Source organism: Cryptomeria japonica, chromosome 4 (assembly GCF_030272615.1).
Source record: "Cryptomeria japonica chromosome 4, Sugi_1.0, whole genome shotgun sequence".
In the NCBI taxonomy this organism is placed as follows: Eukaryota; Viridiplantae; Streptophyta; class Pinopsida; order Cupressales; family Cupressaceae; genus Cryptomeria; species Cryptomeria japonica.
Window position 1 is genome coordinate 456,133,068 of NC_081408.1, and position 25,077 is coordinate 456,158,144.

At 37.5% G+C, this 25,077-nt stretch overlaps 1 protein-coding gene across 1 annotated transcript in view; it reads right to left on the bottom strand.

Moving 5' to 3' along the window:
* The window catches only part of LOC131077374 (polyubiquitin), a 297,730-nt gene that overhangs the window by 13,226 nt on the left and 259,427 nt on the right, over positions 1-25,077 (bottom strand). The gene's annotated exons all lie outside the window — the stretch shown is intronic.

Below are 25,077 nucleotides of genomic sequence, written 5' to 3' on the forward strand. Positions count from 1 at the left end.
TCTCTCTCTCTCTCTCTCTCTCTCTCTCTCTCTCTCTCTCCACATACCCCATCCCTCTCTTGCTCGCTCTCTCCCGTTCTCCCTTCCTCCATACCCCATCCCTCTTTCTCTTTTTCTCTCCCTCCCTCTTTCTCTTCTTCTTTAATTCCTATTAGCCCACCATATGACCCCTTAGGTGTCATTAGAGGTCTTATTGTTTCCTAAGAGGTCATATGGTGTCCTGTGACCCCTTAGGACACCATATGACCCCTTAAGACACCATACGACACATAACAACACCATATGGTGTCCTAAGGGGTCATATGGTGTTCTATGACCCATTAGGACACTATTTCATGTCATTATAGGTCCTATGGTGTGCTATTTGGTGTCATTATAGGTCCCTTCCTCCCCCCTCTTCTCTCCCTCTCTCCCTCTCTCTCTCTCTCTCTCTCTCCCTCCTCTCTCACCTCCCCTACTCTCCCCCCCCCCTCTCTCTCTCTCTCTCTCTCTCTCTCTCTCTCTCTCTCTCTCTCTCTCTCCCCCTCCTCTCTCACTCCCCCCTACTCTCCCCCTCTCTTTGTCTGTGTCTCTCCCTCTCCCTTCCTCCCTCCCCCCCTCTTCTCTCCCTCTACCCTCCTCTCTCTCTCTCTCTCTCTCTCTCATCTCTCTCTCTCTCTCTCTCTCTCTCTCTCTCTCTCTCTCCTTCCCTCCCCCTACTCTCCCTCTCCCTTCCACCCTCCCCCCTCTTCTCTTCCACCCTCCCCCCCTCTTCTCTCCCTCTCTCCCTCCCTCTACCTCTCTCCCTCTCTCTACCTTCCCTCCCCCCTCTCTCTCTCCCTCTCTCTCCCTCTCCCTCCTTCCCCCCTCTCTCTCTCCCTCTCCCTCCTCTCTCTCTCTCTCTCTCTCTCTCTCTCTCTCTCTCTCTCTCTCTCTTCCTCCCCCTCGCCCTCCCCCTCCCCCCTCTCCTCTCCCTCCCTCCCCCATACTCTCCCTCTCCCTTCCTCCATACCCATTCTTCTCTCCCACCCCCCTATCTTCTCTCCCTCTGTCCCTCCCCCCTACTCTCCCTCTCTCTCTCTCTCCCTCCCTCCCTCCCTTTTCATTCACATTTTTTCTACTACCAATAACGTGTACGAGGTACTGAACCTATTAGTTCACTGCCCTGTCATAACTTTTTTAAGGTGCAGGAGCGCGTGCGTGGTACTTATTACTTGTAAGCACGTACAGGGTACTGAGCCCATTATTCGCTACCCTGCGATAACATTTTTTAGGCTTAGGAGCACATACGTGCTACTTATTAGTATAGAATGGGAAAAAAAATATCGTTGGGCTTGCTAACATTTTATGGACTAACAACGCGTACGCGGTACATAGACATAGTTTTAGTTTCCCAAGATCCTCAACAGCCTAAAAAGAAGTTTTTGAGGTCGTTGAAGGCCCCACTTGAACTATGTCTACACTTCTATCACTATTTTATACATAGAAGTAAGTGAATTTTTTGTTTTTGCATGATTTCAAATAACTGAATTGTTGTTCTTATTAGTTTTGTCAATAGTATTGTGATTGTTTAATAGTTTGATTCCAAAAAACAGTGATAAGATGCATATTTATGGTTATTTGTTTGTTTATGAACCTTTGTTTACATATATATGTAATATGATTCTATTTAGGACAATCCATATCAACCATGGGAAAGAAAAAGCGAGGAACGATGGAACAACGAGAGGTTGAAAAGGAAAGACAAAGGCAATGTATGAAGAAATTACGTGACATAAGAACAATGAGAGAAGAAGGTATGTCATCCTCAACATCTCAATTCGATTTACCAAACGAACATAATGCACCTAATGCAATTGAAGAAGAGACATTTTATTTACCGTATGAACCTAATGCAATTGAAAAAGATACCACATTGAATAATCAATTAAATGATGAACATACACCTCTATTTGATGAATTGAATGTACACAATGCACCGATGTTAACACCTCCTAGAATCATTCGTAGGAAACCAAAGTATCTAATTGACATTGACGAGAATATATTGAAGCCAATGCCCAATAAAATGAATGAATGAACTTATAGGAGAATGGTTAAAATAATATGGCAAAACTATTTTGAAAACTTAAATCAAACCACAAGATGTCAATTAATTGTTCAAATGATTAAATATTTGAATTTTAGAGAGACAATGAAAATTCTAGGCCTAAGATCATCTGAAAGTAACAGCGAAAGAACTATTGTGAGAAATATATTTGATGCATTTCAAGCTATTGGTTCAAAATCACGTACTAAAGATTCTAATGTTACTCGACATGTCATTACATCAACCATAATGAGCAAGAAAATAAAAAAAGATTGTTTGATAAGCAAAACAAGTAAGTCATTAAATGTTAGTAGAACAACATTAAGTAAAGCATTAAAGAGGTGGGAAAAAATAGATGAACCTAAAAATAATTCTCTTTGGGCATTCTCGGGTAGACTACTGCGCAAAGACAAGGTTGTTATTGATGCACTAAGAACATTAATTGAAACATTTTGGCATGACAACACAAGAGTTTCACCCAACCAAAGAGATGTTGTTAGAAGGTGAATTGGATCTAAAAATCGTGAGCCACATGCCAAACACTATTTGGATATGAATCAAACTAAATTTTATGAAAGATTCCTTCAAAAGTTTCCTCAAATAAGAATTTCTCAAAGATTTTTTGAAATGACAAAACCTTTTTATATTAAGATTAATCATGTACGCACTACGTGTTGTAGGATGCATATTGAATTTATCATGCACTATGATATTTTTTGTCATATTTGTTCTACTTTGCACACTAACAATGTTTTGCAGGAATGCACTATACAAGCACCTCCTAAGTTGGTAAGAGAATTTATTTCAAGTGTGTTATGTAATAGACATGATGGTTGCATTTATTATAAGATGCCTTGTTTGGAAGGTTCTTGTGCTATATGTGGTGGTTTGCAACGTTTACCAAGATGCGTACATTTGGAGAGCACACATGAAATTGGTACGAAACTAGTTTCTTTCAGAAAATACAAGACAGACACATATGGAGTTAAAGATGGAAAAGATTTGAAGAGATGTGAGCTAGTGAAAAGTGATATATGTGTAGCTAAATCTATGAAAATGTTTCAAGAGAAACTAGTTTATGAGTACATAATGCATACACATAGAGCTCGATGGTTAGATGAGCAATTCAAGTTATGTAAGGACACATTTCCTCTTGGCACCATTGTCTCTATCATTAATTTCGCTGAAAATTATACACTACAACCTCAAAATGAAGTGCAATCTATGTATTATCACTCTACACAAGTTTCTATTTTTGTACACATTTCATTCATGCATGCGTATGATAGCACAAAGGAGGATAGAAAGGTTGTAAGAGAGTATCACTTCTACATAAGTGATGATCGTACTCATTCATCGGAGTTTGTACAAGGATGCTTTAAAGTTTTCTATGATAGTTTAAGGGAAAGGAACATACGATACAACTGACACTTAATATGGTAAAATATATACACCGCACAATTCAAGAATGCAAGGATGTTTTATTGGTTGCCAAGGATGCATATGACAAGCAGTGTACAACATTTTTGGAATTTCATTGAGGCTGGACATGGTAAGGGAGAGCACGATGGTGTAGGAGCATGTGTGAAAAGAGCCCTAGCTAAAGAAGAATTGAAGTACGAAGGTGGTGTTGAGTTGATAGATGCATAAATAATTGTGCGATGGTGTAAGTCTACTATGGGTCTAGGTAATCCAGGTACGTCAATGGTTCATAGATATTTTTGGTTGATCACTGAATCTAATATTGAAAACTATCTAGATTGTTGTACAGTTCTAGGATATAGTGACATGCACTCATTTATGAGTTCAAATTCAAGTTCATGGGTATTTATATGAGACAGATGGTATGTTTTTGCTCTTCATGCATGTATTGTTTGTGGGAAGAATGTGAATCACAAGAGTGGGTTGACAAATGGTCTTCTAGACTGTTGGTTCCCATTGATTCATATCAAATTCCCAAAGCACTACAATTGAGCTAGATGGAGACATCAGTGGATTTTGACCATGTATCCAACCTAGTGGATTTAGGTGATTTTTTGAGTTAATTTTTTTGCAAGTATTCTTTTTGGTTCATTTTGTTGTATATCATAATTTATTTTTGGAATTAATTAACACTTTATAAAATGCAGGTCATGTGTATGCAGTTGTTGTAGAAGAGAAAAATGAAGAAAGAACAAATTACTATTTGTGTCCTTGTGTTGAGCCAAAAAGAAAATTGACAACCACAATCATTGACGGAGAGGGTATTGAGTACCCAATAGGGTCTGTTGTCATGACAGGAACATGGCTTCGGAGATACCCTATCAAGAATTCTGATGTTTGGTTGTTCGAGGACTTTGAAACACACAGACATATTCTTCATTTCTCTAACCTTGTTGTTGCAACAAATATTCATTTGATTAAGTATCGTGGTAGACCTCATAACAAGATTTTATGGAAAGTTCATGAATCTGACCACGAGGCAATACTTGACACAATACAGGTTAGAGCTTATCCTGAAGGCTCACTTGATTGATTCTACGGTTCAGAGTAGAATGATTTTGAGAATTTTGTAGAAATTATCGACAAATTGTTCTATATTCATTTTTTGTATATGCAAATGCCCATGAGCTGATTTTTACATGTTTACGGACATAATTTTGTATATTTAAATGGCAATGAGCTGATTTGTACATATGTACATGCCAAATTTTGTATATTAAAACGACGATGAGCTGAATCATACATATTGTAATGCCAAATTTTGTATAAAATCCCATGAGATGATTTGTATATTAAAATGGTGATGAGTTGAATCACACATATTGTAATGCCAAATTTTGTATAAAAGTCCATGAGATGATTTGTAAGACATTTTTTTGTATAATCAAATATCCAAGAGCTGATTTGACCATATTTAGAGGCAAATTTTAGAATAATATGTGACTATTTTGTGTGTCAATGCTTTATGACTATGTTTTGAGTATATGTGATGTGTCCTTGGTCAATCATGAGAATTTTTTATTCTTGTATAATCATAGAGAATTATTTGAGTCATTATCGGGTCATAGGGGTCATAGATTGAGACTAGATACAATTTGAAATAAAATTGTCATTGTTGTCAAAAAAATTGTCAAAAAAGTTGTCAAGCAACTTCTACATTGCGTCGGTAGGGTATGACTCTCAATGTTCCAGCACTTTGGGATGCACAATAGGAGCATGCCTAGCATAAAACTACCCACCTGGATGCGCTTGTGATGTCAGTTTGTGCACACGACGAACCGAATGAATTCTAGCCAATCTTGCAACTTTGCATTGCATGCAACTGACAGCTTTTGCAGCAGGCAAAAAAATGCTACCAATTGAAAATGGCTCCGATTCATCAAAACCTGAGATAGATGATTGTAGAGGAGCCTCACGCAAGCCCATGGGTTCAAACGGATCGACCATGTGTCCTGGATTGGAAGAAATAGTTCGTCAAATTTTGATAATTTTTTAGACTCATGGCACTTGAGAGATCGCCTCGGTGTGGTATGACTCTCGACATTCCGGCACTTCGGGATGCATGACAGGGGCATGCCTAGCGTAAAACTACCCACTCGGACATGCTCGCGACGTCGGTTTGTGCACACAACGAACTGAATCAATTCTAGCCAATCTTGCAACTTTGCATTGCATGCAATTGATGGTTTTTGTAGCAGGCGAAAAAATGCTACCAATTGAAAATGGCTTCGAGTCATCAAAAAATGAGATAGACCATTGTAGAGGAGCCTCACGCAACCCCATGGGTTCAAACGGATCGACCATATGTGTCTTGGATTTGAAGAAACAGTCCGTCAAATTTTGACAATTTTTTGGACTCAGGGCACTTAAGAGATGACCCTGGTACGGTATGACTCTCGATGTTTTAGCCTTTGGGATGCATGACAGGGGAATGCCTAGCATAAAAATTCCCATCTGAATGCACTCGTGACATCGGTTTGTGCAAACGATGAACCAAATCAATTCTAGCTAATCTTACAACTTTGCATTGCATGCAATTGATGGTTTTTGCAGCAAGCAAAAAAATGCTACCAATTGAAAACGTCTCCGAGTCATCAAAAACTGAGAGAGGACCCTCACGTGACCCCACAGGTTCAAACGGATTGATCATATGTGTCCTGGATTTGAAGAAACAGTCCGTCAAATTTTGACAATTTTTTGGACTTAGGGCATTTGAGAGATCGCCCAGGTACAATATGACTCTCGATGTTTCGACGCTTTGGGATGGACGACAGGGGAATGCTTAGTGTAAACTTGACCACTCAGATGCACTCATGATGTCGGTTTGTGCACACGACGAACCAGATCAATTCTAGCCAATCTTGCAACTTTGCATTGCATGCAACTAACGATTTTTGCAACAGGCAAAAAAATGCTACCAATTGAAAATGGCTGCGAGTCTTCAAAAACTGAGATAGGCCATTGTAGAGGAGCCTCACATGACCACATGGGTTCAAACGGATCGACCATATGTGTCTTGGATTTGAAGAAACAGTTCGTCAAATTTTGACAATTTTTTGGACTCAAGGCACTTGAGAGATCGCACCGGTATGATATGACTCTCGATGTTCTGACGCTTTGGGATGCATGAAAGGGGCATGCCTAGTGTAAACCTTCCCACCCAGGCATGCTCATGACGTCAGTTTGTGCACACGATGAACCAAATCAATTCTAACCAATCTTGCAACTTTGCATGCAACTAACAATTTTTGCAGCAGGCGAAAAATGCTACCAATTGAAAATGGCTCCGAGTCATCAAAAACTGAGATAGGCCATTGTAGAGGTGCCCCACACAACCCCACAGGTTCAAACGGATCGACCATATGTGTCCTGGATTTGAAGAAACAGTTTGTCAAATTTTGACAATTTTTTGGACTCAGGGCACTTGAGAGATTGCCCCGGTACGGTATGACTCTCGTTGTTCTAACACTTTGGGATGCACAAAAGGGGCATGCCTAGTGTTAACATTCCCATCCAAATGTGCTCGTGACGTTGGTTTGTGCACACGATGAACTGAATCAATTCTAGCCAATTTTGCAACTTTGCATTGCATGCAACTAACGATTTTTGTAGCAAGCGAAAAAATGTTACCAATTGAAAATGGCTCCGAGTCATCAAAAATTGAGATAGTACATTGTAGAGGACCCTCATGCGACCCCATGGGTTCAAACGGATTGACCTTATGTTTCTTGGATTTGAAGAAACAGTCCATCAAATTTTGACAATTTTTTGGATTCGGGGGAGAGATCGCACCGGTATGGTATGACTCTCAAGGTTCTGGTGCTTTGGAATGCATGATAGGGGCATGCCTAGCATAAACCTACCCACTTGGACACACTTGCGACATCAGTTTGTGCACACAATGAACAAAATTTGACCATTGTGAATGTGAGGGTGCTCTCGCACCAAACACATATTGTTGTTTATATTCATATTGTCGATTTTTGTTGTTTATATTCATATTGTTGATTGCATATGCAAATATTCATTTAAATTTATAAAAGGGAAGCCACCAAATACAGCGAATACACAATAATGAACTGAATACAAGGAGTTTTGTAGGGTTAATTCAACATTTTAGAAATTTTATCAAATTATATTCCATGATTGCAATGTTTTATATCATATATTTTTGTTGTTTATATTCATATTGTTGATTACATAAGCAAATGATCAATTAAATTTATAAAAGGACAACCACAAAATACAACGAATACAAAATAATGAACTCAGTACACATTTATTAGATTGAATATTGACATTTATATATATTAAAAAGGCATGTCTGCCAAGTCAATACAAGTATTACAAAAAAGTGGCATATTTCATGTCCAAATCGATATACAATAAAAATGTAGAATATATCTACATGTATTGGTAATTCTATGCCAAAACTAACACTATATGATCCTAAACTTGTGGTGGATCATCAAAATCAAGCCTCTTCAATGCAGTACGCGGCTCTGTAGATGGTTGCAAAATCACAATTCAAAACCCAAGTTAGAATTCTTTTGTAAAAAATAGTTCATAATTAACAACATAACTATGCATTTAAGTATAATTCCTTTGCAATTGAAATGTAGATTACCTCATCGGCTGATCTAGGAGTTAATGTCTTCGCTCTCCTCTCCTTGTCACTCTTAGGAGTTTTCTTGAAGACATACTTAAATGGATCCACGTTATGGCCGTACCACGAAGGGGTCTATTGTAGATTAAATGTACAATTAATACAATGTACTAACATAAATATATCAAAAACACTTAAAAGCTATAATATAGAGAACAATGGCGTACCTGTGTCTAAGATGCTTCTCCAATGGACTGAGGATGGCTCACCATCGATGGAGAAACTGTCGCTATTACCTATACAAAAAATGTTCAAAGACTAAACACAATTAATATAATGATAAGTATTGTAGGTTAAAAACAATTAATTTTACATATCAAACAAAAGTGTACTGGATCTTGAGATGCTTCTCCAGTGCACGGAGGAGGGTTCGCCATTGATGAAATAGGTATGGATATTTCCTGTATGAAAAAACTATAAGATTATAATATATCACAAGTTCACATGTATGCGTGCATATAATCATGAAATCAAGAAAATAAAGTAGAGATAAATACCTCCGCCCTCTTTTGATCCACGAGCGAATCAGGTGCATTCAACAAATCCAAATAGATCAATGGCTGTTGTACATGTAAAATAGATAAAAAAACACTAATCAATCTACAGAACCCAACTAATACTTGATTTCAATATTTTCAAACAATTGTACAACTAAAAATGTGTTCAATTACCTTCTTCCCACGTTTTGGCGTCTTTGAGGAATTCTTTTTTTTAGGACAAGCCCTAGACGTTGAGGGGGTACCCTAAAAACAAAATTAACATGAGATATTAGTATAGATAATAAATTAAACATAATTTTAAAAATCTAAAATGAGATGACTTGCATATTCCATCAAAACAATACATAAAAAGGGTTGTACAAAATATGATACCGTATAGCCTTGTAGACCAAAATCGGTCGCTGAGAGCGTGATGTCATCAATCTGGCACATTTGGTCCCTTGTCAACACCTACAAACCAAAAATTGGACCAAACATTAAAGATAGTTAGTATATCTTGTATTTTTTTGAATTCAAAGTGTACTATTCTATTTTAACATGTTACAAAATTTATACCTCAGGCATCGAAGTTGCAGCTATAGTAACTGGAGCAGGAGTATGGGATACCGCTGCTGCATCCTGAAATGAATATTATTTGTCTCAATTTAAATCAATGTATAAATGAAAATTCATTTATTTAATTACAAATTTAAAGTGACTAATAAATAAAATGCTATGAATTCAAATCAACACACCTGTGTCTGTCGCTCATGGGCAAACACCATGTCCATCAACTCATCTGTCAGTGCGAAATCCTCAATCGTGTGGGCTTGACATCTACTCCCGCAAATCATGCATAGATGAGATGAGGATCCATCTGCACCGGCTACATCATCTATACCCGAGCATATCCCCAAGCAATTGACACACATATGCTGGATGGGCTCTTTGTCGCCACCTACAACAACTAATGGCTCATCATCCAATATAATAGGGTGTGTTAACAACGTCCCATGCTAGATGATGGCACCAATCAACGTTGTGGCCGCCTAAAGAGTCTGTAGCTCCATCGACTCTTTCAGCTCTACTGAGACAACCTGATGCACCTTGGGTTTGGGTAGTAGGGGGGGGTGACTCTCCGCGGGTAATCACCTACGGGCTCCAAGTCTATCTTGGGAAGAGCCACCACCTCTACCATGGAACTCTCTTTTATCAAAATAGTTTGGGCGCACATTGAGCACAAACTCACAATATACTTTTCTCAAAAAATATAATGGCACCTCATAATTATTACAAGGTGGATCATCAAAGACCATCCACCACCTTTGCCAAAAAAGATTCTTCATCTGCACATTGGTACACCCATGTAGGGAAACCTCTTTGCATTAAGAGGTAATGACTGACCAGTTTTGGGATCAACGAAAAGGGTACATATTTATTGTTTACTAATATTTTTGTTTTTTACTCCCTTGTATGATAGCCCATCGACATAGAATTGACGACACCTATCCCTTAAGCTTCCCCATTTGGTAATTTATGTGGAAACAACTATGACACCACTAGCTAATGTTTCTAGGCTAGTGGCGAGGGATTGATGATGCTCAAGTTTGGATGTTTTCAATTTAACAATCAGTCTATTGATTTTAGATGTATTTTTTTCTAACTGATTAATTAATTGCTCCTGTGTTTCAGGTGTGTGGTCAAAAGGAGGAATTGGGGGTGTATCTTGTGGGTTTCAGAAGGCGCATTTGGTTGTTCTTGTGGGTTTTTAGGAGGTGCATTTGGTTGTTCTTGTTGTGGATTAGAAGAATCTAGTTTTTGAAACAAAAAATGAAAAAACCTAATCAAAATTAATGAAATTAAATTCAAAATGTAAAACAAATTGAACAAACGGGAAAGAAAGACAAAAATAAACAAATACTAACCTTGATCCATAGTTTGGAGGAAAAATCTAGCACCCCGTTCACGGTTTAGGAGAGAAAATGAAGAAAAAACAAAGTAAAAACATGCTATTCACAGGAAAATAACACCCAGTTTTTTTAAAAAAACTTTTTTTGACAGGCACTGCGTATGAGGTTATCTTGGGATTATTGGCACGTACACGCTCATTTTCCTATAAGTAGCACCTATGCGCTCATTTTCCTAGGGGTAGCGCGTAGGTGCTCATTTTCCTAAAAGCAACGTGTATGGGGAACAACAAACCTAAGCGTGTACGCAATGAATTCAAATTTTAGAACCGCGTACGCGCTACTTGTTTTTCCATGTTTTTTTTGGGTGGTGTCCACTTTTATGACCACCATCTTTGTGCACTTACCCAATCATGTACATTAAATTATATATATTGCAGTAAAATGGTTATAATAATTATGTAATGTTTTATTCATTCAACTAGGTAAGTACCAAGTTAAAGATATGAATGTATATATCGAGCCTCTTATCGACGAGTTGCTGGAGTTATGGAATGGTGTCACTATGTATGACGTCTCTAGACCAATAGGACAAAGACAATTTCAATTCCATGCAATGCTTGTATCGATAATTCATGATGCCCTAGGGCTAACACAGTTTTGTCGTATGTTATAATGTTCAACTTGCGCACTTTAATAATGTTTAATTTTTTAAAGTATAAATCATAGATTTTTTTAAAAAATCCATTCAATATGTATAATTATAAAAATTAACATATTTAATCCAATTATACATGATCTTGTAGGTCTTCAAACAAAGGGAAAATTTGCATGTCTAGTTTGTGATTCAAAGATGAAATCTCGTCATTCAACAAGTTTAGGAAAACAAGTGTTTGATGAGTATAGGCACTTCCTCCACAAAAATCGTAAGTATCAAACTACTAAAAAACATATTTTCAATGGGAAAGCAGAGACTACATCAAAACCACGAAGAATGACACCTCACCTATGGAGGTTGGAATATAATAGAATTAATTGTCAAGGTAATGTCATTCAATCTAATTGTTTATCTATCATATATGATATGTTTGGAATTTCTATTTTTATATTGTGTTTTGTTTACTCATGTTGTAATTGACGATGATTGTCGTTGTTAAATTTTTAAACTTATATGCTTCATGAAGGTCGTCAAGGCATTAATTACCACCTTCCAAAGGGACTAAAAAGTTATCCCAGACAATTCGGTAGGCTGCCCTATTATGAGCAGCTACAAATTGTGCATTTGTTTGATACTATACATATTAGAAATAATATAACAAAGACGTTATGGAAAATATTGGATGGAAGACGTGACAAAGAAAAAATTGTCAAAATTTGTAGTGACATTCAGGAATCCAATCATGCAATGAAAAATGTCATTCAATTATTAAATAGTGATGGAGATCGGATTAATATAAGTGCCCTTCCTTGGTTATTAACGAAGCAACAAAGAAATGCTATAAAAGAGATCATATGAAAAATTTGTTTTCCCATAGGATTTGTTGCGAACATAAACAATCTCATAACAAAGAAAAGTGGATTTGGGCCAAGGATGAAAACGCATAATTGTCATACCTTAATTCAGGTAATTCATGTTCTTGTATATTTTCTATATATTTGTATACTGCGTGTACTTTTCATTGTATTATGTTTATTACTAGTTTTGGAAAAATAATGAAATGGTCATTTTATAATTGTTGCAAAACGTTCTACCTCTATCTCTCGCATACCACTTCAACAATAATGTCAAGCAAGTTATATATGATCTTGGAAAATACATGAGGTAAGTAGTGTTGTTTGTTTAATTTGTTGTATAGGTATTATATTTGTCATTTGTTTTACTTGTTATGTAATATATTGTATATTATTTTGTTAATTCTCGTTAATATATTTGCGTCTCAAATCACTTGTAGATGGTTGTCATCTAAAAAAATCCATAAAGAAGATATTGAATATTGGAAGACAAAAATTCTTCATCTAATGTGTGAAATGCAAAAGTGTCTACCTTTGACATTTTTCAATGCACAAGAACACTACCTCATACACCAAGTTGACAAGATTGAATTGTGTGGACCTGTACACACAAGGTCAATGTGGATGGTTGAGAGGCACTTGAAATTTTTGACGGCTTTGGTTCGAGAAAGAGAAAATCCTAAGGGTTCTATGGTGGAGGGATATATGGTATACCAGTCTATGGTGTACATTATTGAATATCTTCCTAATTTTGCGGCAAAGATCCATGTAGATTGCATTTGGGATCCCAACTCCATTAACAAATTCAAAGGGGAGTACCTGATGGGGAAAGGTAGATTGAGGAAAGTGAGAGGTAATTATTGGATGTTCATGGACATTAATCTGAATACATTTTATATTTGGTTTTTAAATATATTGTAGTTAATTAATTCTTAATCTTTAATATACATCAGTTGTAAATTTCTAGTTATTTTTTCTACAATTGTTCAAGAGTGGGATGCACTACATTTGTATGTCGCAAACAATCTTGATTGGATGACGGTATGGATTGAAAGATGTCAACAATCTGGTCGGGCATTAACATGGGAAGGTGTGGATTCATTGGTTAAAGAAGCTCCTCGTAATAGAGATTCCAATGTTACACCAAGGGAAATTGATTTGGCATATGGTTTAAGAGATAAACAAGTATGTATAAATATATTAATCACCCATATTATTTAAATTTTTTTTAATTGTAATAATGTATATGTGTGTGTGTGTGTGTGTTTTCATACATTCGACTAAGTAAATATGTTTATCACCTGGCGATGCAATAATTTTTACATGTTTGACATATTGTAGGTGAAACACCACAAGGCTATATGGTACAATGGTCATAAATTTCGCATCAAAAAGTTGGATGACACGAAGAAAACTTGTGATTCTGGGATAACTGCAGTATTTTAGGTGACTAATGTTTCATCTAGAAGCGACATACATCCTCAAGTCTCAAAAAATCGATACTATGGGATTTTGGATGATATACTTAAGTGTGACTTTGGGTCCTTCAAATTAGTTCTTTTCATCGTCCAATGGTACAAGCTACAATTGAATGAAAATGATCCTGACAGAACTGTTATTGAACATGATAATGGATTTACAATGGTCAATACAAGGTCGTTTGAGTGAGTTGGAAATTAGCCCTATGTTCATCCAAGCCAATGTGAGCAGGTATTTTACTCAGAGGTTCCACATAAACTGGGTTGATCATTTGTTGTTAGACATGATCCTAGAGGAAGGTCAGTAAAGTATAATGTCATGGAAGAAGAAGACACAAAAGAACTAGAAGATGATATACATGATGATCAGGATCAATAGTTAGTTGATGATGTGCCCAACAAAGATGTCGAAGAACAGGAACAAGATCACGATGATGTAGGAGTTAATGTTCATGAAGATGAAGATGATGATGATGATGATGATGATGATGATGATGATGATGATGATGATGATGATGAAGACGATGATGATGATATGACCAATAATCCTTACAATGATGATTCTGGATCAGAAGATACAGACAAAGAGTTGGATGAAGAAGGAGATCAATGACATGATTTAAATGAATGATGTATGTGATTAGTATATTATCTATTTGATATTGATTTCTTGATTTTTTTGGTGAAATCTAAATGTTGTGATTATGTGGGAGGACTTGTTTGTAATTATGTGGGAGGACTTGTACTTTGTGATTATCTTTACATATATCCTTACATGTCAAGTCATTTATACTTTTACATTACAAATATTTGCACCATGTTGTGTTCCCTACTGAGATATTTATGAAAAATTTAATGGATGAATCATTTTAATGGTTTGTTATGCAATAACACAATGATTCTTATTATGATGTATGATGCACCTGATACTATTTTGTATATATGCTCTTAATCTAATTCAAGGAGATGATGTTTTCCAATCTTGATATATTAACAAGTCTATGATATTTGCATGATCTATTGTAGAGAATACCTTAGAGAATGTGTGTTGCATTAAAGGATCATTAAGAAGTGTTGCAGATAATACCAACACTTCCCATGTTTACCCTTTGCATGTGTTTCATGGCATACACACTAAATCACTTTACATGCATTTCACCCTCATATTAAACAATGAATTTTATAGTTTAGTACATATACTTTCCTAGTTCTTCTACTCCATTAGTGACCCCAAAAAGCACCCAAAGCTCAAAATTTTAATACATATATAGGTTATCAACATATCCTAAATCCTAGAGAAATAGCCACTAACTCGTTAACAGACTCAATATTGGACTTCACCAATGAACAAGAATTAGCATGGAAGTTGCAATCTTCTTTTCTTCAGGCTTCGCAAGACCTAGGCGGGTTTACCTATTGCACTGTTATCCATATACTGGCTAAATGCTAACTGACATTGCATTATGCAACATATGCTTTCAATAAAAATATACCAAGAAAAAGCATAACATACTATGAATTCTGGCTTGAACCTTAGTTTCTTATCACTTTTGCTTGCATTGAAAATGGCTCTAATCTACTTCTACTTCTAATACAAAAAAACTAGAAAACTGAATATAAAAGGTGAAATAAGAATGAAAAGATGACCCACAAACTTCAAGACAGTGTGATCAGTGCATGTTCTAAGGGAAAACAAAATCAAATCATAATCCTAGTGACAAATAAAGTAACATTATCAACATTAAAGTCCAATACTAAACAGTTAAGACTTGCTTAAAATGTTTAGATTGAGAATGCATTCACAACCTCCTCACACTCTCTCAGAATTTGTTGTAGTATTCAAGACATAATTTAGTTTATTTAGCTTGAAATGAAAGCCATCCAAAAATACACATTCCCCCTTGGAGAAGAAAAATTGCATATGTCATTAACACAACAATTCATACAACATAGCAGAAAAGATATGAGCCAAAAATGAATGTTCTCTTTATTGATTTTCAATATAAAATTGTTACATTCATGAAAATATTACAGTGAGTCACCAAAACTGCTAGAAGACTCTTTGTTATTATATTGAGGTTTCTTTAATGCATACAAATCAAGAGTCTAGAATCCTTCTTCTTGGTCATGAATTCCCTTTTATAAAACAAGGGAGCAAAACAAGCCTCAAGTCGAAGAAGACACATGTCAAAATCTAATTGCATTATAAAAAAGACCTAAATCCTAAGACCTTGACCTATGTGTGCAACCTGCATTGAATGATGGTGGTTGAAAAGGCATCATCCTGGAAGCTCGAGTTGTGGGTTTGCAAAAGATGTTCTCACATCTGTACTCCATATCTGCTTCTGTTAGGATCAAAAACTGCAATTTGGCATGTGGTGGCAAGTGTCTTGGAGACTGCTCCTTACCAGCTGAGTGTTCTAATCATTTTTCCAAAATGAACATCCTGCACAAAACTTTTAGGAGTAGCAAAAATGGAAAGATTGTGACCAATCCTCCTCTTCAGGCTTCTTTTCTTCCAAGGAGCAGTAGTTTTTATGTGGGGCCTCAATCTCATCAGCTAGCCAAGAAAAACCCTTCAGGCTATGCAATTTATTCATAGCTTCCTTTGTTTTATGGGTAGGCACAACTGCTACTCCTAGGGAAAACCTATGATACATTTGCTCTACTTCCATAATTTTATCAACAATATTAAGAAATGTATCTCCTTGGTTTGGATCACCTTCCAAGGATGTCAAGATGATATTTATTGCTTCTTGGAAACCCTGTTTCCATTCTTCTAAGCTCTTAATTTGATTGTCATTTGTCAAAATTGTAGGGACATGCCACTTTTTGAGTCCCTGAAAAGAATCAATCATTCCCATCAATGCTTTCCTTTCCTCCTCTATGGTGGGTAACTCTTTATTCAATAAATTATAATTTTTCCAAGTTACCCCTACAATCTGAGGTGGCTGAGCCACATTTTTCACTGCTAACATAACCTCCTTCAAGGCTTGACCCTTTGGCAGCCACGTCGCTCTGATTGGTTGAAAGAATGCTATGGATTCATCAAGTTGACTCAGGAGCCTGGATGTCAAATAATATGAAGTGTGGACTTCATCCAATTTATCAATGATTTATTTGAAATTCTCAAAATTGAATCTTTCCTAATTTTAAAATAATTGCTTATAGTTTCATCTTTGACCCTTTGTATTTCTTTGTTTATCTTCTCAAGCTCCTCGGATCTAATTCCTCCCGAAGAGTCAGCTACCATCTTCTTTATTCGCTCTTTCAATGCAATGTTCTCAACAAATAATTCATTGTATTTGGTATTCAAATCAACATGCATATCCTTTAGCTTTATATGTTTTTGCTCTAAATCCTCTATTGCCAGCTGAGCAAATTGGACTGCATGCTTGGAAATTTCTATAGCCTCTGAAGCAGTAGTGTCCTCTAAGGTCCTTACAACAACATCCCCTATTTTGTGCTAAACCCCTTGCAAAACTATGGGATTTTTAGTGCTAGGGGCCTTTCACCATAAAGCAAAAACTTTTGAACTTATATTTACACCGGAGAGCTTTTGAACTTATATTTACACTGGAGCCATGATATCCAAACTCTCTAGAAAAATTGGGGTCCTTCTGCTGCATGATCTGATCTAACAAGAAAATTCTCTCAAAATTCCACCCTGGGAGAAGGAGCATTTCACTTTTCACTACTATTTCTCTGCCCTCTTGAGGAGTGCAATCAAAATCGTTCCTATCAAAATTGTTGATTTCTTCATCAAACATGTTCTTCAATTTCTCCCTTAGCCAAAATGATCTAAACTTAGGGGTATTAACAAAATTATCATCCGCCATAAAGTTATTTGAAGCAATAATCCTCTCATCATCTGCTTATTTTGTAGGGATTGTGCTTGGGATGAGAGCCCTATCTAGATCATTGAAAACTTTGGCATTTGCATCATCTTGGAATGTTTCCTTTGGAGGAGAAGGTGGCGGTACCAAAGTATCAAAATCCTCCTGGATATCTGTAAAATCGGATATTTTAGCTTTTCCTCTTTCAATATTCCTAACTTGCTTTGTTGTTACCCCCTCATCCTTCTGTACACCCCCTTTGGAGTACTCTACAAGTGCTTCCTCAGCCTGAGCCTTGGGAGCTGGATCAATTGGTTTTCCTTTGTATTTCACTCCCTTTTCCTTGGCCTCTCTTCTCTACAACTCCTCCTTTATTTTATCATCTCCCTTTCTTAACATGAAAGACATTCTAGCAAAATTATCCTAGAAGGGCCGAAAGGAACCTACAAAATTGGGATCCTCTTGTTTCCTTTCCCTTTCAAATTTATTCATGAGGTCCCACTTCTTCCTCCTTTGCTCTGCCTCACATGGATGAGCATTCCTAATCAGATCTTCTCTTTCTACAAAAGAATGAATATACCCCCTTTCCTTCAATTTATTTACTCTAATGTCATTTATATAGCCTTCAGGGTCAAAATAACTGGCCTGGGAAACCCTTAGCTTGTAAATCTTCACCAAAAAATTATGTACCTTCTCCAAGGTCTCACGACCTACACTAAATTCATCAAAAACTGTTACCCTGGGGAAAATTTTTCCCTTTCTATCAGATTTGATTTCCTCTCTCTCCATCCACATCATTTGCCAGATGAATTCAAGGAATTCTAACCTTGGAGAGACAACAATAGGCAATACATGGCGTCCCTGCTCACATACATAAATTCTTATTATTGTACAATTGCTATAAAAGAAGAAATCCCCAAAATTGTGGGTGAATGCACCCTCAGGGTAGACATGTCCATCAACCCTACAACTCCTTATTCTCAATATTTTGATTATCTCTTTAGGCAGCCTCGACACTACTACCCCAAGTCTTGTCAAAATGTTCATCACAAGATGGTCAAAGAATACACAAAAATCATCAAACTTAGATCCCGTGTCTCAAACTCGGGTCCATCTTTGCATTGGCCAAGGGAGACTGGTGTAGGGATCATTTGTCTTTCTTCTCAACTTTGGGCCCCAATATGCTCTCTTTTGATAGATAATTAAGTGACACACCAAAGAATAGTGCAAGAATACCAATTTTTCATCCTTATTTTCAGCTCTCACCAATCCCTCATGAATCTTCTCATGAATAGCACTTGCAAAATCATACAATTCATTTATTGAGGGGTGTTGAATGTTAATGGCCATCATCATAAAATCAATGCGTAATTTGGTGAGCCCGCAATCGACTCCAAGGCCCTGCCCTAGTACATAATAGGTTTTAACAAAATAGGGCTCAAAATAGTTAAGCTTGAAGGGCTCCCTTTCAGATGGTAGGACATAATTCTGTGAATCTTTGTAAAGTTTCCTCATGAAATGAGAAACAAGATCCTTGTTGTACTTGTCCTTTTTGTTTAGTCCCTCTTCAAATTTCCCTGTTTATAATTGTGAGGGCAGCCTTATCTAAATCAAAACATTGAATGATAGCCTCAGGAGAGATGTCTAGTAGGACAAATCCTTCAGTAGTCCTAACCATCTAGCTTGGAACATCATATGCCTTTGCCAGCTCCCTTATGAGCATAGGCTCTACAAAAGCATTGGGCGCCATCAATTTGCCAAGGTTCAGTGTCCAAGGGTTGCACACTGGGATGGACTTGTCTTTGTTGCCATAGAATGAATGAAAAATGTCCCAGCCCCTTTCCTTGGTGAAGGCATCCCTACACCTTGCCTCTTTGTCATTGAAGACAACACTCAAATGATCTTGCATTGTGGATCCCTCAAATAATTCCATCAGGTCTTGGGATAGGCTCCAAGTTTGTCTGGTTACCCTCTGTGCGATTTCTTCCAATCTTTGTTCAACCTCTTGTTGCAACTCTTTAGGGGTCATGGTAGGAGCAAGAGGAGAAGTAGGCTATGCTAATGTCTGCTCCACCTGACCTGATGAATCCCCTTTGGATGGCTTCCTAGAGTGCTTTGGAGGCTTGGGGGTCTTTCTTTTGCTTGAGCAGCCTCTTTGGTTGGCTCCTAAGGGTTTTCTCCTTGTGGGATTGGATTTTGAGTAACTGGGGCTTCCTTAGCAGATAGATTAACTGGAGCAGGAACATCATGTGCAGGGGATGGGGTTTCAGCAGAGGTGGCTTTGACTGAAGCCTTCTTGGTGCTCTTCCTCTTCTTTAGAGTGGGCTTTCTTGTTTCAGGAGCAGGAGAGGGCTCATCTGAAGATTCACTATCAGAAACGATAATGATGATCTTTTAGACAATTTTTCTTTTTCTCTTTGTGGCCTTCTCTTTCAGAGGGGAGATAGCTTCGACCTCCTCTGATACTTGCGGGGTGGTTCTAGGGCTTGGTTTCACAGAAGGGGCACCTAAAATTTATTGCACGGGGGGAACCTATTGGTATGTGGCAACTGATCAACAAAGTACTGTACACTCAGCACGTATCCTCGCCGTTTTTTTGTTGATGAAAACCGACATTGTAATAAAACCCTAAAAAGGCTGACTTTGTTTGTTGTCCTAAAAACACAGGTTATAAGCAACTAGGATGCTTAAGGCATTGTAAGGTTGATGTACTATTTTTTGTTGGATAATAAGAAAGATTGGATGGCTGTGTATGGTGGATGTAACCCATTCTGGGTGAACCACGTTAAATCTCTGTGTTATCCATGTCCTATTTTATTTCTTTAACTTTTGTATTTAAATCTACATATAATTGTTAGTTCATATTTGCTTCGGATCTGCTTGAAACCCTAACATAACCATATATAGAGGTCTAGCCTCAGTGATGGGAATTGAGGATCTTGCCTCAGTTACGCAAGCTTTCTTGGTAGCAGGGGTAGCAAATTGCTCAACAGGGGATTCCATCTTGGACTGATTAAAAACTTGGAAAAAAAAAATTCAAGAGTAAAACTTCTAGGGCACACATGCAGGTGACTCGAGATATTACTATAATAGTTTGATAATGTACACAAGCAAGAAAAAAGCACTTATTGGTTTTCTCTTCAACTGAAAATGTTGGGAAGCACGTTGGATTGCTGAAATTCATCTTTTTTATTGCTCTATGCTACTCTGAAATCTCTCTGGATGCAAGGTAAGAAAGAATGCCACTAATTTTTTAATTTATTGCGACGCCATTAATTAATTTGTGTTGGACAGGGTTAATTGTAGGCACCAATTTTGAATTTCATCTGTCGATCTAGTAGTTGACGATCAGGATTCCTCGTTGGCCTTCCTTGAATAATGATGTGGAATTATCTTAAAGTTCCTCATGTCAAATTAGAATTTCATACTCCATGGAGCCTCCTCGGCCATCTTAACTTTCTCTGAGGGATAAGCTTCTATTGTAATTTTCCTTTGTTTTACTTATCCCGTGGTGTCACCAGCCATTCCTTCTATCTTCGTGAGATAAGCTTCTATTTGCTTTCTTTGGAGATCTTATCCTGCATTGATCTTAACCCTTCCTTTCGCCTTTCGCTTGCAAGCCCCTTTCTTTGTGTTTTTATCATCCGTAGGATAAGCTTTTGAACTAGCATTTTCTTATCTCGGAGCATCTTTCTTATCCCTGCGGGGACATGCGAGATAAGGCTTTCTCTTATTTCCCCTTCACAATTCTTATCCCATGACGCACCTTTGATTTTCACCGTCATTTTGGATCTTTGTTGTCCCATGGGATAAGCCCTTTTACCTTTTGCTTAAGTATTTTTTTATCTCGAGACTCTTTTCTTATCTCCATGGGGACATGTGGGATAAGAAAAGCATTACATCCTTCATTGTTGACTTATCCTGCATTGCCTTATAATGCTAGTCTAGTGGCATGGAAATCCTGCGGGATAAAACTCTCTTTATATTTAAGTCAACCCTTATCCCGTGGCCATTTTACATTGTTCCTAGTTCATTGTGGGATAAGCTTTTACTGCTTGTTTTCTTGGACTGCTCCTTATCCCGCATTGCTCCTTTCTCGCTTTGTAGTTTTTGCGTGATAAGGACTCCTTTGTAATTCTTTCTTTCTTCTTATCCCGACAGGTTGAAATTCACATTGAAACCACTTGCGAGATAAGGAACAAGGGGCGCTTCCTTTTGAAATCTTATCCCGTGCGACTGAGTTACTTGGGGTCAACAATTAAGTGATCATTTAGAACACGTGGAAAACTTCATGGGTTAAGTGGTTGTGTGTGGGGCCTTCCTAGGAAATAAAGGACTTAAGACCCGATATTTTTTACCAATACTTAAGTCCCCTTTGTCACTTTAGAAATCAATATTCTTTGAAGCTCCTTTGGCCATCTCAGCTATCTCTGCAGGATAATCCTCTATTATAGATTTCCCTTGTTTTATTTATCCTACGATGTCATTTACCCCTTCTTCTATCCTTGCGGGATAAGATTTTATGTGTTTTACCTTGGAAGCCTTATCCCGTGTTGCTCCTAGCCTTCCACTTGCAATCCCTTTTCCTTTATGTTCCTACAGTTTGCGGGTTAAGTCTTTGAACTAGCTTTGTCTTATCTCGAAATACTCCTTTTATCTCCACAAGAATGCGCAGGATAAGCTTTCCCTTATTTCCATCTTATAACTCTTATCCCGCGGCCATCTCGAAACAAGAGGAACACATTGTGGGATAAGACTTCCTCTTCTTTCCTTTAACACTCTTATCCTGTGGTTAACCTTTGAGTCTTACCCGTCGATCTTTCATTCACATTTGTTGTGGATCTCTTCTCCCCGCGGGATAAGCCCTTTTACCCTTTTCTTGGTTATTTTCTTATCCCGCGACTCTTTTCTTATCCCTGCGAGAATGCGCGGGATAAGAAAAGAATAACATCCTTCTTTGTTGACTTGTCCCGTGTTGCCCTATAATGATTTTATGGTAACTTGGAGACCCTGCAGGATAAAATTTCCCCTTTGTTCCTAAGATAACCCTTATCCCGCGGGCCTCTCATAGTGCTCCTGGATCATTGCAGGATAGGCCTCTATTGCTTGTTTCTTTTAGCCGCTCTTTACCCCATGTTGCTTCTTTCTCACCTTGCAGTTGTCATGGGATAAGGATTCCTTTGTAAATCTTTCCTTCTTCTTATCCCGTGGTGCCAAATCCTTGATGCAAATGTGTCGCGGGATAATATGTACTCTTTGGAAACTATCATTTCCTTATCCCACAAGGTTGAAAATCACATTGATACACCCAGTGGGATAAGGGACAAGCGATGCTTTCTTTGTAAATATTACCTCGCATGACCGAGTCACTTGGGGTTGGCACATAGGTGATCAATTTTAATTTTTACGTATAATTATAATTTCCCATTTAATATCCCATTTAATTATAATTACCCATTTAATATCCCATTTAATTATGTAATTGAAATATTGCATTTACATATAATTATAATATCCCATAGGTCAATTTGAATTTCAAATTACTTTGCAAAGCAAAAGACTTCAAAAATCTTCATTCTCGCGAGGCAAAGAAAAAGACTTCGAAAAACTTCATTCCTGCAAGGCAAAGTAGGAGAGGATCAGATTCACAGACGGTGGTGAATGAAGAGTTCATTCGTGCGCAAGAGAGGAGATTCATAGGAGGAAATTAGTTTATAGGTGAGCAATCACTTAGGTTCATCTTATGTGCATTTCAAACATAATCAGAATTATTTATTTCCCTTTTCAATGATCTTCTAGGGTTTTTAGGGAATTTTTCTTGATATTGCAAGGGTTTGTATGCTTCATGAAGGCTTTGAAGGATGTTCTTTGAATATTGGGATTGTACCGAGTACTTCTTTTGTATATGGATAGTAAATTGAATGTTAGGGGAAGACATTATATGTGAGGTGCGAGGCGACCAATGTGTCTTGTCACTAGGAACCTTAAGCATATTGGAAAATTAGAACTCAGACATGTATTGCAATTACATAAATTCTTTTTTTTATTATTAAGTGCTATTAAAAGGGGATATCTCCCTTACATCCCATATGCAGGCTACGTAGTAGCAGAAACCAAAAAAAACTATTCTAAATAACGCAAAATTGCAGCGAGCCTTTCACCAAAGTCCACTACATACACTGTCGAGGCCGCACTAACCCAGTTACCATTTGACTTTAGGAATCTCCTGAAGGGCCCCAAGTCACGGTTTCTAACACCCACCCTAAACACCTCCCAAGCATCTACCATGAAATCCTTCTTCCTTTCTCACACAACTCTAGCCTCCCGAGTATCCTTGTCCTCCAACTCAGACTCTTCCTCTAGTGGATCCAGTATGCAATGTTCTAGATTGAAGTACACACCCAAAACACTAGTCCATCTGCCCGAATCCAAGTCCAGAATAGCACTTGATACCGCCTGCCCATCGATTGATCTTACAAAGCCATCGATCATCTGTATGCATGCTTCCTTGGAATCAAGGATGTCAACCATTGGGCACAAAATCACCTCATAGATGAAACCATCACACCAGTTCTTGTCCCTACCCAAAATAGCCCTGGCCAGATGCCACAACGTATCCCAAGTGAGCTCATCACAATAAAAAAGTCTCTTGCATTATTGTTGAAATGTCTCCTCCGCACATTGACAGCTCAACCCAAAGTGATGGATCATTTTCCCTCAGTTCTCCTCCTACATTCATTTCTTGATCTGCCTTCCTATTTAACCTTAGCCTTATGACTCCGTGTCCTTATCGAACATCAGGCTCTATCTAAAAGAGAAATAAATCTGATATCCAATGAAAACCAAATCCATCTTTGGATTTGAAGTGTCCTAATCTTTTGCCACCTTCTCCCAATGTCCCTTCATTCACGGTAATCGGAGCCTTGTTTTTGTCTATCATGATCACCTCTGTCACTCCTGATCCAAATTTGTGGTTTGAAATCCATATCAATACCCTCCCTTAGTCATACCTATCCAATGCCTTCTTTTTTCTCCCTCCACGAGGCTTCATATTCGTCCACTAGAATTTGTTCCAAATCCTCACTCAAGATTGCCTCGAAAACCTGGTCATCCTTTGTCCTTAAATTTATTCCCATGTTTGCCATGTAATCTATAGCCATGTTCGCCTCCCTGAAAACATGTCTAACCTCGTAGTCGGGAACTTTATTTAGAGAATCCATAATGTCCCTCAGAATCCTTTGTATTTTCCAATTTAGCGTGGCACCCTTCTTAGTAGCGTTGAAAAGTATCTATGCATCACCTTCTATCAGTATAGAGTTCAAACCCTTCTCTACACATTTTCTGAGTCCTCTAACAAAATAGTAGCTATAGATGATGCTAGGCAAAGGTATATACAGGCCTATAAGATTGCTACAAAGCAAGGGTCAATTGTTGAAGCAAACAAAGCCAATATAGATGCGATTAGTTGCTTGCTAGAATAAATGAATCGACTCTACCAAAGCTCTTATGAATCAAACACAACAAATTTGTTAAATAAAACTATTAGGTTTGATTAAATAGTATCCCATTTATTTATAATTATAATATCCCATTTACATATGTCTATGAAATTGAAATATCCCATATAATATTCCATATATATTATGAAA